Genomic DNA, 14,911 nt, shown 5'->3' on the forward strand with positions numbered 1-14,911 from the left:
ATTGCACCCTATCCCCCTTGAGCCGGGTACTCAGTTTACCAACCTTGGAAAGATAGAAGGCCGAGTCAACTTCGAAATGGCTACCTGAGCCCAAGATCAAACTTAGGTCATGAGCAGAGTCTTCACTGTGATACTGCAGTTTAACCACCGCACCACAAGGCTCTTACTGTAATATGGCAGCATAAGCTGCAAAAAAGTTTCTTTCTGCTAGCAAAGGTACAAGCAGATTATGCTTTATTTCTAAGCACATATAAGTATATAATACATACTGGCTGAATAGCTCAGTGAGTTCAGTACCTGGCTATAGATCCAGAAATTGGAAGTTCAGTTCTCTTCTCTGCATTCCAGGACAGCCAGTGTCTGAAGCCTTAGGCAACCTACACGGTCTCAGGGTACTCCCAGAAGAAAAGGAATTGTTGTTGTTGCTTAGCCATTAAATCATGTCTGACTCTTGGTGACCCCATGGACCAGAGCATGCCAGGCCCTGTCTTCCATTGCCTCCCGGAGGTGAGTGAAATTCATGTTGGTAGATTCAATGACACTGTCCAACCATCTCATCCTCTGTCGTCCCCTTCTCCTCTTGCCTTCACAATTTTCCAGCATCAGGGTTTTTAAAATAGGGAGTCTTCTCTTCTCATGAGATGGCCAAAGTATTGGAGCCTCAGCTTCAGGATCTGTCTTTCCAGTGAGCACTTAGGGTTGATTTCCTTCAGAATTGATAGGTTTGTTCTCTTTGCAGTCCAGGGGACTCTCAAGAGTCTCCTTCAGCACCACAATTCAAAAGCATCAGTTATTCTGTGGTCAGCCCTCTTTATGATCCAGCTCTCACTTCCATACATCACTACTGGAAAAACCATAGCTTTGACTATGCAGACTTTTGTTGGCAAAATGATGTTTCAACTTTTTAAGATGCTGTCTAGGTTTGTCATCACTTTTCTCCCAAGAAGCAAGCGTCTTTTAATTTCATGGCTGCTGTCACCATCTGAGATTGTTGCTGTTTCTTCCACCAATCTTAATTCTGGTTTGGGATTCCTCCAGTCCAGCCTTTCGCATGATGTATTCTGTATATAAGTTAAATAAGCAGGGAGACAGCCTTGTCGTACTCCTTTCCCAATTTTGAACCAATCAGTTGTTCTATATCCAGTTCTAACTGTTGCTTCCTGTCCCACATATAGATTTCGAAGGACATAGATAAGATGGTCAGGCACTCCCATTTCTTTAAGGACTTGCCATAGTTTGTTGGGGTCCACATAGTCAAAGGCTTTTGTGTCGTCAATGAAGCAGAAGTAGATGTTTTTCTGGAACTCTCTGGCTTTCTCCATAATCCAGCACATGTTAGCAATTTGGTCTCCAGTTCCTCTGCCCCTTTCAAATCCAGCTTGTACTTCTGGGAGTTCTCGGTCCACATACTGCTGAAGCCTACCTTGTAGGATTTTGAGCATAACCTTGCTAGCGTGTGAAATGAGTGTAATTGTACTGTAGTTGGAGCATTCTTTGCACTGCCCTTATTTGGGATTGGGATATAGACTGATCTTTTCCAGTCCTCTGGCCACTGCTGAGTTCTCCAAACTTGCTGGCATATTGAGTGTAGCATCTTAACAGTGTCATCTTGTAAGATTTTAAATACTTCAACTGGAATGCCATCACCTCTACTGGCCTTGTTATTACCCATGCTTTCTAATGCCCATTTGATTTCACTCTCCAGGATGTCTGGTTGAAGGTCAGCAACCGCACTATCTGAATTGTCCAGGACATCCAGATCTTTCTGGTATAATTCCTCTGTGTATTCTTGCCACCTATTCTTGATGTCTCCTGCTTCTGTTAGGTCATTACCATTTTTATCCTTTATCATGTCCATCTTTGTACAACATTTTCCTTTAATATCTCTCATTTTCTTGAACACATCTCTGGTTTTTCGCTTTCTGTTATTTTCCTCTATTTCTTTGCACTGTTCATTTAAGAAGGCCCTCTTCTTTCTCCTTGCTATTATTTGGAAGTCTGCATTTTATTTTTTTATACCTTTCACTATCTCCCTTGCATATCCCTTCTCTTCTCTGCTATTTGTAAGGCCTCCTTGGACAGCCACTTTGCTTGAAGAAAGGAATGGTAAACCAATTTTTAGTATTCTACTCCTAGAAAACCCTGGAAAGGTTTGCTGCAAGTCAGAATTGAGTTGATGAAATACAATTGTTGTTGTTGTTGTTGTTGTTGTTGTTGTTGTTGCTGCTGCTGCTGCTGCTGCTGCTGCTGCTGTTGGTAGTACTAGTGCTGTGGGATTTCAACCAAAGGAGAGATACCAAGGATCAGTGCACATAACACTGCTTGCACATAGAGGCCCAGGCTCTCTTTAATTTCACACCTGTGGCAGATGCCTTAGTTCAAAAAAAACAAGAGCTTCTTTTTCCTGAGTTAGACTGGAGCCTTGGAAGCAACTAGTTACAAGTAATGGTTTACTTATAATTGGGTACTTTGATTATACAGTAATTTAATATTGCCAGTAGTTACAAAGTTACTTTTATATTAGCACCTCTCACCTAAGTTATTTAAATCTAAAGCACAATATCTAGTTATTTTCAAAAGTTAATATGAACTGGCATATTAAGGGACTTTAAGAGGCATTTGGCAGAAGTGTCCATGTTGCATGTCTTTTTTGTATCAGTCCTAACTCTCAAGGGAAGTATTGTTTGATTTCATCCTTTTTGATTTTACAATTATTTCCAAAGTGCAATGTCAGAATTGGGCACTAGGAGACATTAGAGAGTATCTCCCTGTGTTTTTGTGACCTGTTACTGATAGTAGCTCAATGTGTTAAAGACATATAATGCAACAAATTATTTGCATGATTTCGTTTTGTTTAGTCGTTTAGTCGTGTCCGACTCTTCGTGACCCCATGGACCAGAGCACGCCAGGCCCTCCTGTCTTCCACTGCCTCCCGGAGTTGGGTCAGATTCATGTTGGCTGCTTCGGTGACACTGTCCAACCATCTCATCCTCTGTTGTCCCCTTCTCCTCTTGCCTTCACACTTTCCCAACTTTAAGGTCTTTTCCAGGGAGTCCTCTCTTCTCATGAGATGGCCAAAGTACTGGAGCCTCAGCTTCAGGATCTGTCCTTCCAGTGAGCACTCAGGGTTGATTTCCTGCAGAATTGATAGGTTTGTTCTCCTTGCAGTCCAGGGGATTCTCAAGAGCCTCCTCCAGCACCACAATTCAAAGGCATCAATTCTTCGGCGGTCAGCTTTCTTTATGGTCCAGCTCTCACTTCCATACATCACTACAGGAAAAACCATAATTTTAACTATTCGGACTTTTGTTGGCAATGTGATGTCTCTGCTTTTTAAGATGCTGTCAAGGTTTGTCATTGCTTTCCTCCCAAGAAGAAGGCGTCTTTTAATTTTGTGGCTGCTGTCTCCATCTGCAGTGATTATGGAGCCCAAGAAGGTAAAATCTGTCACTGGCTCCATATCTTCCCCTTCTATTTGCTAGGAGGTGATGGGACTAGTGGCCATGATCTTAGTTTTTTTGATGTTGAGTTTAAGACCGTTTTTTGCACTCTCCTCTTTCACCCTTGTTACAAGGTTCTTTAGTTCCTCCTCACTTTCTGCCATCAGAGTGGTATCATCTGCATATCGGAGATTGTTGATATTTCTTCCGGCAATCTTGATTCCAGCTTGGGATTCCTCCAGTCCGGCCTTTCTCATGATGTATTCTGCATATAAGTTAAATAAGCAGGGAGACAATATACAGCCTTGTCGTACTCCTTTCCCAATTTTGAACCAATCAGTTGTTCCATATCCAGTTCTAACTGTTGCTTCCTGTCCCACATATAGGTTTCTCAGGAGATGGATAAGGTGGTCAGGCACGCCCATTTCTTTAAGGACTTGCCATAGTTTGCTGTGGTCCACACAGTCAAAGGTTTTTGCATAATCAATGAAGCAGAAGTAGATGTTTTTCTGGAACTCTCTGGCTTTCTCTATAATCCAGCACATGTTAGCAATTTGGTCTCGAGTTCCTCTGCCCCTTCGGAATCCCGCTTGTACTTCTGGGAGTTCTCGGTCCACATATTAGTGAAGCCTACCTTGTAGGATTTTGAGCATAACCTTGCTAGCGTGTGAAATGAGTGCAATTATATGGTAGTTGGAGCATTCTTTCGCACTTCCCTTCTTTGGTATTGGGATGTAGACTGATCTTTTCCAGTCCTCTGGCCACTGTTGAGTTTTCCAAACTTGCTGGCATATTGAATGTAGCACCTTAACAGCATCATCTTTTAAGATTTTAAATAGTTCAGCTGGAATGCCATCACCTCCACTGGCCTTGTTGTTAGCCAGGCTTTCTAAGGCCCACTTGACTTCACTCTCCAGGATGTCTGGCTCTAGGTCAGCAACTACATTGTCTGGGTTGTCCGGGATATCCAAATCTTTCTGATATAATTCCTCTGTGTATTCTTGCCACTTCTTCTTGATGTCTTCTGCTTCTGTGAGGTCCCTTCCATTTTTTTCCTTTATCATGTCCATCCTTGCACCAAAGGGTCCTCTGATATCTCCAATTTTCCTGAACAGATCTCTGGTTTTTCCTTTTCTGTTATTTTCCTCTATTTCTTTGCATTGTTCATTTAAGAAGGCTCTCTTGTCTCTCCTTGCTATTCTTTGGAAGTCTGCATTCAATTTTCTGTAACTTTCCCTATCTCCCCTGCATTTTGTTTCCCTTCTCCTCTCTGCTATTTGTAAGGCTTCCTTGGACAGCCACTTTGCTTTCTTGCATTTCCTTTTCTTTGGGATGGTTTTTGTTGCTGCCTCCTGTACAATGTTACGAGCCTCTGTCCAAAGTTCTTCAGGCACTCTGTCCACCAAATCGGGTTCCTTAATTCTTCACTTCCACTATATATTCATAAGGGATTTGATTTAGATTATACCTGAGTAGCCCAGTGGTTTTTCCTACTCTCTTCAGTTTAAGCTTGATTTTTGCTATGAGAAGCTGATGATCAGAGCCACAATCAGCTCCAGGTCTTGTTTTTGCTGACTGTATAGAGCTTCTCCATCTTTGGCTGCAGAGAATATAATCAATCTGATTTTGATATTGCCCATCTGGTGATTTCCATGTGTAGAGTTGCCTCTTGTGTTGTTGGAAGAGAGTCTTTATGATGACCAGCTTGTTCTCTTGGCAAAACTCTATTAGCCTTTGCCCTGCTTCATTTTGAACTCCAAGGTCAAACTTCCCTGTTGTTCCTTTTATCTCTTGACTCCCTACTTTGGCATTCCAGTCCCCTAGAATGAGAAGAACATCTTTCTTTGGGTTCAGTTCTAGAAGGTGTTGTAAATCTTCAAAAAATTGTTCAATTTCAGTCTCCTCAGCAATGGAGGTTGGTGCTTAAACTTGGATTATTGTGATGTTGAAAGGTCTGCCTTGGATTCGTATTGACATCATTCTATCATTTTTGAGATTGTATCCCATTACAGCTTTACCCACTCTTTTGTTGACTATGAGGGCTACTCCATTCTTTCGACGGGATTCATGTCCACAATAGTAGACATGGTAATCGTCTGATTTGAATTCACCCATTCCTGTCCATTTTAGTTCACTGACGCCCAGGATGTCAATGTTTATTCTTGCCATCTCCTGTTTGACCACCTCCAGCTTCCCAAGGTTCATAGATATTACATTCCAGGTTCCTATGCAATATTTTTCTTTGCAGCATCGGACTTTCCTTTCACTTCCAGGCACGTCCACAGCTGAGCGTCCTTTCGGCTTTGGCCCAGCCACTTCATTAGCTCTGGGGCTACTTGTACTTGTCCTCCACTCTTCCTCAGTAGTATGTTGGACGCCTTCCGACCTGAGGGGCCCATCTTCCAGCGTCATATCTTTTAGCCTTTTGTTTCTGATCATGGGGCGTTCTTGGCAAAGATACTGGAGTGGAATTGCCGGTTCCTACTCCAGGTGGATTGCGTTTAGTTGGAACTCTCCACTATGACCTGTCCATCTTGGGTGTCCCTGCACGGCATAGCCCATAGCTTCTCTGAGTTGCCCAAGCCCCTTTGCCACGACAAGGCAGCAATCTATGAAGGGGCATGATTAGAGCAATACTAATAATAGTAGCAACATGGCTGCCAAGAAATAATGAGTAACAGAACAAGTTCTTTATAAAATATAGTATGCTAAACTCTGAGTTAGGTCCTTGATACATCCAGCTTTATAGTAAGAATCTGCCACCTTATGCATCTCTGTGGGCTGCACAGAGAGGTAGGACAGAGCTACAATGGTGTTCTGAAGCATGGTTGATTCTTAGCAGTTAGCATAGCTTATGCTGACTGTCAGGATATTTCCCAGAGCTCAGCCAATCAGTATACAGGAGAACTGTGCCATGGGAAACATCTTCAGAGCAGAACTGAGAACAGACATTTGTATAGTGGTCCATTTGGCAATCATAAAATGAGATCAAGAATGTTGTTTGGCCTCATTCTTCTCTGGTCTTCCTGACCAAGTCAGGGCATGGCTGTACAATGAAGATAAAAAAGGAGATGGATCAGGGTTTTGAAATTGGGTTAAAGTCATGTGGTAGTCACATGATATGTGTGTTGGTATGTGCATCGTTTTGTATAATAGAGTTGTCATCCTATCATTACTTTTCCGAATACTGCAGGCTAAATCCAGTGGTTAGTCCCAGTTACAGTGTATCTATTGGATCAATGGCCAAAGATCTATTGATATTTTACACTGACATACACACATTTGGAGTGAAATTGCCTCAAATTAATAAAGCAACATAGACATTATTTGTTGCTTGCTGAGTTGTTTGACTCAGTACACAGCAGACAATGTCTAGGATGGTTTCTTAGCTTGAGACAATCTGCCACTAAAAGTTAAGTTGCTTGCACTACTCTTGCAGGCGTAATTGACAGGATCTTGGCCAATGGGACTTACAGAAGTGTTGATGTAACAAATCTCATTCATTCAATGGCTCTACTCCACTGAACATAATTCTCTGGTTACTTTGTTGATCTCAGGTTATGTAGTGTCACCTCCTTTCTCAAAAGAAAACCAAATCATTCCTTTGCTCTTTTTATTTAGAAATGAGGTTAGAACTGGAAGATCAGGAAGAGGAGGAGGAAGGAGAGGGATGCTAAATAAAGGTAAGAAGTGATTACGTTGAAAGAGAACAAAGGTTTCGTTCAAAGACTAGTCAATGTGTCTCTTTCATTGTGGTTGCCAGATTGCCTGGTACGTAAGACATTCCAGTCCTGGCACAGCTCTGCAATCATAATGACTTTTATTCAGCATTAATGTGGCTGCCATGAGCACCTCTGTAGGACTTTTATTGCCAATTCAGCATTAAAGCCCCATTATATTAAAGTGTTACTGTAAGAGTGAATGCCTGCCAAACATTTCTCAGAAGAGCTCTGTACTTTTAAGATAAGTGAGATATTCTCCATCTTCATTTTCATGTAAATGTCAGAGATGAGACTTTTTATTGATTAGACAAAACAATGGTGAGCATATTTCTAGAAGTTGCCAGTACAAGTTTTTTTAAACAAGGACAAGATGTGATTCAAAAATTAGGGGGAAACTACAATATAATGTTGATGTTCTGTCCATTTCAGATCTTGATCCTTACTTTCAGCACATCTTATTTCCAGAAAAGCTCACATGGAGGAGATTAGTCTCATCATTCCTGCATTATCATGCTTTTTTTCCAATTACTACCTGCAAGTTCTATAAATTGACACTTTTTCTTTGCAGAAAACCATGCCAATGACATAAAATAGCTGTACCTTTCATGTCTTTCACCTCACCTGTGAGAAAATGGATTCACTAAACAATTTATAACATCCACAATATGTTTTTATCCTCATTGTACCAAACCACTCTCCTGTACAGAAAGGGAACGAACTATGACAAACAGCTACTTATGGCTTGGTTTGGAAATGTTTCCTTTTGGGGCTATGGTTCCATGTTATGTTCTGGATGACTGGGGGATTCTGGAAGTTTGGGTTTAAAATTTAATTTAAGTGCTTTTCCACATTCCTAAAGCAAGGAATCTTATGCAAACTGGAACATGTTCTTTGTAAATTCCCTGGGCATGAAGCATGTCCCGGAAAGCACTATCCTATAAAGACATTATTGCTCATTTGAACTCAGGGATTCTACTTAATTTAAGAAGCTAAGAGGATAAATGCTAGAGCATATCAAAGGTATTTCTTGTTCATTTTTCTTTTCTCAAAGTAGAATGCCATAACCAGATACCTATGAGAAACCTCATCATTCAGTTTTGTTGAATGTCTCTGGGCCCAAGCATTAAGAAAGAAAGAAATACTGAGAAAAGGACTGTTCCCTGCTTACTATCTCCATAATTTTTGACATATGCTAGATAATGTTATAGGTAGTGTTGCCAAATCAGTAGCATCTCATTCCTTCACAATGTTAAAGAGGACAAACTTATATATGAACATTTGCAAAATGTTTGCCAGACTCCTGCTGGTGTTTGTGTAAAGTTTGCATAAGTTGGCCATGGCTGATTGAAGCTATTTGGCTGATTTCTCCAACAAAAACAGCAACCACATAGCCTGACAAGTCAATATGCTGGGGATTTATAGTAAAAAGGATTCCTAGTAGGAATTTAATTATCATTTAGTTAAGTACAATGCAGAAAAATGAAAATTTAGAGAAATCGGCACCAGCCTCACTAGCCTTCCTGGTTTCATTCAAAAACTAGCCATTTTTGTAATAAAAGTCACCCAAGAATGTTTAAAGCAGAAAAAGTATCTTTACTCACAAGGGCCATTGGGTCCAACCCCTTGACATGCAGGAACTCCATCAAAGCACTCCTGACAGATAGCCATCCAGCCTCTGCTTTAAAATCTCCAAGGAAGAGAATCCACCATACTCCGAGGCAGCATATTCCACTGCTGACCAGCTCTGACTGTCAGGAAGTTCTTCCTGAGATTCAGGTGGAATCTTTTTTCCTGTAGTTTGAAACCATTGCTCCTTGTCCTACCTTCTGGAGCCGTGGAAAACAAACTGTCCCTTCCTCAACATGACATCCCTTCAAATATTTAAACATGGCTATCATGTCCCCTCTTAACCTTCTTTTTGTAAGGCTAAACATTCCCAGCTCCCCAAGCCGCTCCTCATAGGACATGGCTTCCAGACCTTTGACCATTTTGGTTGCCCTGCTCTGAACACGTTCCAGGTTGTCAACATCCTTCTTGAATTGAGATTCCCAGAACTGGACACAAAACTCCAGGTGAGGTCTGACCAAAGCAGAATAGAGTGGTACTATCACTTCCCTTGATCTAGACACTATATTTCTATTGATGCAAGCAAGAATTGCATTGACTTTCTTGGCAGCCGCATCACACTGCTGACTCATGTTCAGTTTGTGGTCTACCAAGACTCCTAGATCCCTTTCACAGGTACTGTTGTCTAGCCAGGTGTCTTCCATCCTGTCTTCTATCTGTGCAGTTCATTTTTTTCTGCCTAGGTGTAGGACCTTACATTTCTCCCTGTTGAAATTCATTTTGTTAGTTTTGGCCCAGGACTCTAATCTGTCAAGATCATTTTGAATTTTAATCCTGTCCTCTGGAGAATTAGCAACCCCTTCCCAATTTGATATCATCTGCAAATTTAATCAGCATACTCTCTATTCCTTCATCTAAGTCACTGATAAAGGTGTTGAATAGCACAGAGCCCAGAACAGAATCCTGAGGCACCCCACTAGTTACCTCTCTCCAGGATGAAGAGAAGACATTGGTGAGCACCCTTTGGGTTTGGTCAATCAACCAATTACAAATCCACGAAACAGTAGCACTGCCTAGCACAGTGGTCCCCAACCTTTTTGACACCATGGACTGGTTGGGGGAGGACGGGGTTCATGTGTGGGGAAGGCGGGGCACCCCAGTGCTCATGTGCAAAGAGGCAGGGGGCACCCACATGGGTGTGCGCACACTCACACACATGCATGAAGGGGCAGGAGTTCTCAGGGGTGCACACATGCACTCACACGCATGTGCAAAGGGGCAGGGGGCACTTGCAGGGGGCATGTGTGCACTCGCGGGCATGCATGAAGGGGCTGTGGGGGGAAGTGCATGCGGGGGGTTGAGAGATTTGTCTCTGTGGCCCAGGACACGCACTGGCACCGGGCCACAGACTGAGGTTGGAGACTCCTGATCTAGTCCACATTTCACTAGCTTCATTGCAAGAATATCATGGGAAACTTTGTCAAAGGCCTTACTGAAATCAAGATATGCTACATCCGCAGCATTCCCATCATCTATTAAGCCTGTAACTCTATCAAAAAAGAGATCAGATTAGTCTGGCATGACTTGTTTTTGAGAAACCCGTGTTGACTTTTAGTGATGACAGCATTGCCTTCTAAGTAATAACAAACTGTCTGTTTAATGATCTGCTCTAGAATTTTTCCATTAATTGATGTCACGCTGACTGGGCAATAATTATTTGGGTCTTCTTTTTTCCCCTTTTTGAAGATAGGGACAACATTTGCCCTCCTGCAGTCTGTGGGGAATTCTCCTGTTCTCCAAGAATTCTCAAATATTATTGCCAATGGTTCTGAAATTACTTCTGCCAGTTCTTTTAATATCCTTGGATGCAATTCATCTGGCCCTTGAATTCATTTATAGTTGCCAGGTATTCCTGTGCTACTTCTCTACCTATTCTGTGCTGCATTTCCCCCACTACATTACCTGCTCATCGCCCCTCAGGTTGAGCATTATTTTCCTTTTTGGAGAAAACTGAGGCAAAGAAGGTGTTGAGAAGTTCAGCGTTTTCCCTATCCTCTGTTATTAGTTGGCCATCTTCTCCAAGCAGCAACCCTATCATTTCCTTGTTTTTCTTTTTGCTGCGGCCATAACTAAAAAAAAAGCCCTTCTAATGTTTTTAATCTATCTGGCAAGCCTGAGTTCATTCTGCACTTTTGCTTTTCTTACCTTCCCCCCACATATACTGCTATTTGCTTGTATTTGGTATTTTCCCATTTTTTTCCATTTCTTGTACATGTTTTTTTAAACACTTAGTTGGAAATTCTTTAGTCAACCATTCTGGTTTCTTTAGATATCTCCTGCTTTTCCTTCTTATTGGAACAGTTTTAGATTGTGCCTTTGGTATCTCCCTTTTAAGAAATTCCTATCCATCCTGAACTCCCTTCTCTTTCAGTAACTTTGTCCATGGAATTACAGCCAGTTGTTTCACACTGGATCACTCTGGGAGATGTGGTTCAAAAAGAAATAAACTTTTTGTAGCACTGCAAAATACCAGTATCTTCAAAAGTATTAGTGTTGGTGCTATGCAATAATTGCAGTAACCACATTTAATAACAACTCTTGGAATATATATCATCTGGCTTCTCTTTCAAAAACTTGACCTGAGGTCCAGTCATTTCTGAATATATGCCAAAAATTCCCTGTTTTTGGCATTCAGTTATTTCCTTTTTTTTTTTTAATCACCTTTCTACATATCTTCTCAAATAGTCAGAGTTAACTCTTGTGTAAGATGACACAGGATGGGTCACAACCTGGAAGACAAAACCATCCTGAAGGCAGGCAGGGGTTATCCTCACACCATTTCTCCTCACCTCCAATGCAAACATTTAATAACTTCCGTTACTAGCTTCTAGTTGAGACATGATGTGATTTAAAACCAAAAGCCATCTTCTCGTAATACAATTTTGGGCTTTTATATAGCTCACAACTAGGAGCTTTTACCTTAACCTTTAATAGCAATGCCATCTCACGTGACTACACAATATATGTGTGTGTGTGTGTGTTCACATGCAGAGAACAAATTCAAAAATGGGCTTCAGTTTTGAATTTCTAAGGTCCAAAATATGTTGTCTGACTTAATTGTAACTTCATGTATGAGCTAAATAGACCAAAAAGCAATATCAGGTTTGTTTCTTATGAGATGATTAGAATAGTGACTACTTGTTTTACCTCATATCTTGGTTTCTACAAAAACTAAATGCATGGGATCTGTCTTAGTTTTAGACTATTTTAAATGTCATGGATCTATCCTAATTAATTCCAGGATTTGTAATTTGATGAGGGACACTTAGAATTTCCTGGCAGAGAGCTCTAGTACACACCAATAAAGTACATTTGCCCTGAATGCCTGCCTATACTACAGACTTACTGATCTAATCCTTAGTCTTGTCACAGTAACTTGCCACCTTCTAAGTACTACATACCTCACCAAATTATAGATCTGGAATACCTAAGGACAAAGCCACAACAATTAAAGAGGCACCAAATAGCACAGCTAAAATTCAAGGGAAAACCAACTGAAGTGACATCTACGTTGGCCATTTACTCTGCAGTTTGCATTGGATTTGCCATGGGTGACATTGAATTTAAAAATGGTGACAATATGACACAAAGCTAAGTCTAGTGAAGACCGGTGGGGAATCATCTCTTTTCAGTGGGGAATTGCCCTTTTTTGTTGAGCCAATAGGGTGATTTAAATTTTGCTCTGATTTGCTTTTCTTTGAGTTCTGACTTGTGTGATTGCTCGATTCAATATAAAGAGGCACTCTCAAGAATATCAGTCGACCTCAACTGAGTGCCTGCTTTAAAGAGAGAAACTCGCAAGTTAGTGTTGACTGAGATAAGCACTATAGCACCTGGGGGAAGGTAGAGGAGAAAATCCCAATGGAAATTGCCCAGTGGGCATCTCATCAGAAGATCAAAGGCAACTCCCATTGACAGTTTCTCTGTCTCTGCCCCTGCTGTTTCCTGCAGCAAGATAATTGTTTGTCATCGGGACAGCTACAATGGTTTTGGAAATCAGCAGGGACCAGAATTGAAAAACTGTGAATCAAAGCACATTTTCCTGACCATGTAGTTGCACCCTAACTAAGTGATACGCCACCTGTACCATATCCAATCTTTTTCTCATCCACTGCTCATTTGGTCTTTTCTTCTCCTCACTTCCCTACCCCTACATGGGCAATAACAAGAACCCCTTGTCCATTAGTTCATTTCCTCTCCCTTAACAGATACGTACATATGTACAGGCACACATACTTGGACTTAGTAATGGACACGGAAGAGAGACAGAGACAGTCAAGCATAAATACAGTGGCTTCAGCAGACCAAAAGTGAAAGCCTAAAAAGGCTAGTTATAGTTCTGTTCCAACTCAGCTGCAAATAGACTAAAGGCCTAGGCTTCCTATTCTTCCAGAAGCCCCTTACTACAGTGGGGTCTTGACTTAAGAACGGCTTGAGTTAAGAACATTTTGACTTAAGAACCACTCTCATAGGAAAATATTGACTTGACTTAAGTACTTAGATTTGAGTTAAGAACTGAAAAAAAACCACGTAGGAGGCAGGGAAAGTGCAAAATTTGAACTTTCAGTTAACTGTTGGCCAGTGAAAATGGTGCCTGTCTGCTTCCTCACTCCTCCCAGCGTTTCAAGAGTGGATTGGGAGTCTTCAGACTGCCTGGTACTGCCTGGACTGTATTTTCCCTGCCTTCCCTGAACCTTTCTTGACCTAAGAAAAAAAGAAACAAAATATCCCCCTCTAGTGGTCGAAGGCGGAATAGCAGCTTCCCATTAGTTTCTATGGACGGAAAAGAGCAGATACGGATCAAATGGTTTTCAATGCATTCCTATGGGAAATGCAGATTTGACTTGAGAACTTTTTGACTTGAGAACCACCTTCCAATACGGATTAAGTTCTCAAGTCAAGACCCCACTGTACTGAGGTCACCTCTTACTCTTAAAGAAACTGGTGTTGCCACTCATTAATTCAGCCAGTGGCAAAGCAGCCTCCAGAGAGCTTTCAGTTAACAAAAAATGTGTGTTTAGTCGTTTAGTCGTGTCCGACTCTTCGTGACCCCATGGACCAGAGCACGCCAGGCCCTCCTGTCTTCTACTGCCTCCCGGAGTTGTGTCAGGTTCATGTTGGTTGCTTCGCAGACACTGTCCAGCCATCTCATCCTCGGTCGTCCCCTTCTCCTCTTGCCATCACACCTTCCTAACATCAAGGTTTTTTCCAAGGACTCTTTTCTTCTCATGAGATGGCCAAAGTACTGGAGCCTCAGCTTCAGGATCTGTCCTTCAAGTGAGCACTCAGGGTTGATTTCCTTTAGAACTGATAGGTTTGTTCTCCTTGCAGTCCAGGGGATTCTCAAGAGCCTCCTCCAGCACCACAATTCAAAGGCATCAATTCTTCGGCGGTCTGCTTTCTTTATGGTCCAGCTCTCACTTCCATACATCATGACAGGAAAAACCATAGCTTTGACTATTCGGACTTTTGTTGGCAAGGTGATGTCTCTGCTTTTCAAGATGCTGTCAAGATTTGTCATCGCTTTCCTCCCAAGAAGAAGGCGCCTTTTAATTTCAGGGCTGCTGTCTCCATCTGCAGTGATCATGGAGCCCAGGAAGATAAAATTTGACACTGGCTCCATATCTTCCCCTTCTATTTGCCAGGAGGTGATGGGACCAGTGGCCATGATCTTAGTTTTTTTGATGTTGAGTTTCAGACCGTTTATTGCACTCTCCTCTTTCACTCTCATTACAAGGTTCTTTAATTCCTCCTCACTTTCTGCCATCAGAGTGGTATCATCTGCATATCGGAGGTTGTTGATATTTCTTCCGGCAATCTTAATTCCGGCTTGGGTTTCTTCCAGTCCAGCCTTCCGCATGATGTATTCTGCATATAAGTTAAATAAGCAGGGGGACAATATACAGCCTTGTCGTACTCCTTTCCCAATTTTGAACCACTCAGTTGTTCCATGACCAGTTCTAACTGTTGCTTCCTGTCCCACATATAGGTTTCTCAGGAGACAGATAAAGTGGTCAGGCACTCCCATTTCTTTAAGAACTTGCCATAGTTTGCTGTGGTCCACACAGTCAAAGGCTTTCGCATAGTCAATGAAGCAGAAGTAGATATTTTTCTGGAACTCTC

Source organism: Pogona vitticeps, chromosome 3, assembly GCF_051106095.1.
Source record: "Pogona vitticeps strain Pit_001003342236 chromosome 3, PviZW2.1, whole genome shotgun sequence".
Classification (NCBI taxonomy): domain Eukaryota; kingdom Metazoa; phylum Chordata; class Lepidosauria; order Squamata; family Agamidae; genus Pogona; species Pogona vitticeps.